This window comes from Danio rerio, chromosome 7 (genome assembly GCF_052040795.2).
Source record: "Danio rerio strain M-AB ecotype USA chromosome 7, GRCz13ab, whole genome shotgun sequence".
NCBI classification, from domain to species: domain Eukaryota; kingdom Metazoa; phylum Chordata; class Actinopteri; order Cypriniformes; family Danionidae; genus Danio; species Danio rerio.
The window spans coordinates 47,765,416-47,767,500 of NC_141027.1; the positions used below are offsets into that span (position 1 = coordinate 47,765,416).

At 40.8% G+C, this 2,085-nt stretch overlaps 1 long non-coding RNA gene across 1 annotated transcript in view; it reads left to right on the forward strand.

Annotated features, from left to right (window-relative positions):
• The first annotated feature begins 1,493 nt into the window (after window positions 1–1,493).
• LOC141375120 (uncharacterized) overlaps window positions 1,494–2,085 on the forward strand; it is a 4,950-nt gene continuing 4,358 nt past the window's right edge. The window contains exons 1-2 of the long non-coding RNA XR_015496668.1: window positions 1,494–1,623; window positions 1,698–2,085. The exon at window positions 1,698–2,085 is cut by the window's right edge and continues 3,358 nt beyond it. This is a non-coding gene — a long non-coding RNA (uncharacterized LOC141375120). The remainder of the gene's footprint in view (window positions 1,624–1,697) is intronic.

Genomic DNA, 2,085 nt, shown 5'->3' on the forward strand with positions numbered 1-2,085 from the left:
GTAAATGATGACTAGGGTGACAATATTTGACCATATTTGGGTTGGGGGGTAAATACATGACAAGTGTGTTCTCATCCATAAAACTGAACTTTGATAATGAACTATGGATTTTTAATTAAAATTGATTTTATTTATTTATTTATTTTTTAATAAACATTTGGCAATAAAATAATACCAATATATAATATAACATAATAATAATAATAATAATAATAATAATAATAATAATAATAATAGCAATACTACTACTACTACTACTACTACTACTACTAATAATAATAATAATAATAATAATAATAATAATAAATTGCCAAATAAATTGTTTCCTGGGTGTTGAGAAATTTAGATTGGCCAATGTTTACATACTTGTACAAGTACATGTCACAAGGCATGGCCTAAAGAAAAGATAAAATCATTCATTCATTCGTTCATTCTCTTGTCGGCTTTGTCCTTTTATTAATCCGGGGTCGCCACAGCAGAATGAACCGCCAACTTATCCAGCAAGTTTTTACGCAGTGGATGCCCTTCCAGCCGCAACCCATCTCTGGGAAACATCCACACAAACATTCTCACACACACTCATACACGACCATTTAGCCTGCCCAATTCACTTGTACCACATGTCTTTGGACTGTGGGGGAAACCGGAGCACCCGGAGGAAACCCACGCGAAGGCAGGGAGAACATGCAAACTCCACACAGAAATGCCAACTGAGCCATGGTTCGAACCAGCGACCCAGCAACCTTCTTGCTGTGAGGCGACAGCACTACCTACTGCGCCACTGCCTCGCCAAGATAAAATCATACAAAATGATAATAATAAAATATTACAACTGTAAAGTAAAAGTCAAATACCACATATTTTGGAGATATAGAAATCCTGCCCCCCAAAAAAGACATGTTTAGGGGAAAACGAGAATGTATGGTCACTATATTGTGACAGTATTTTCATTTGAGGTTATGTTTATTCTTCTGGCTCTTATTGTTAGAGTAAGAGCAACATGTCTGTTCTCTGTGTGTGTAATTGTGTATGATTTGCCAGCATCTGTGCATATACGTGTGTGTGTGTGTGTGTGTGTGTGTGTGTGTGTGTGTGTGTGTGCGTTTCTCTATCTCTCTCTCTGCTTCCCTCTCTTCCCCTTCCTCTTCCTCTCTCTTTCTGCATGGGGAGGTGGCAGATGGATGTGTGAGAAGCAAGAAATCTGCTTCTGTCCGTGTCAGTTCTGCTCTACAGAGCACTGATAACTGAATAATAATCCCTCTCTCTCTCACTCTTGTTCCTCTGCACCTCCCTCTCTCTCTCTCTCCATTCTCATTCACTTCTCTTCATCCGAACACTTCCTCCTTTCTCTTTTACTGTTTATCACATCTCACTAGTTCATATTAAACTTCCTCTATCAGCTTTCACCATCCACTGTGTTAAAGAGATCCTGTCATCACTTCCTCACACAGACACTCACACTGACCAGAGGCAGCAGCAGTTACAGCATTGTTAAAGCAACGCCTGCTAAAGAACACTACAGACAAACACTGAAGTGGCTGATCAGTTATCTAAGCTGAAGAGAAAATGATTAGCTTTTCAATTATTTGCCAAGGTTTAACCAGCCTGATCTCACAAGGAAACGTAAGTATTTTACGTTTTGTCAGTTTAGTGGCTGATTCGAATGAGTTCATTCATTAATTTTCTTGTCGGCTTAGTCCCTTTATTAATCTGGGGTCGCCACAGCGGAATGAACCACCAACTTATCCAGCACCTTTTTTACGCAGCGGATGCCCTTCCAGCTGCAACCCATCTCTGGGAAACATCCACACACTCATACATTACGTACAATTTAGCCTACCCAATTCACCTGTACCGCATGTCTTTGGACTGTGGGGGAAACCAGAGCACCCGGAGTAAAGTCACAGGGAGAACATGCAAACTCCACACAGAAACGCCAACTGAGCCGAGGATCGAACCAGCGACCCAGCGACCTTCTTGCTTTGAGGCGAACATGCTACCCTCTGCGCCACCCCGAACGAGCCGTGACAGGTATTGTATACATGTGCTGGTATTTTTATACCTTATCAAACATATAAGAGAGTC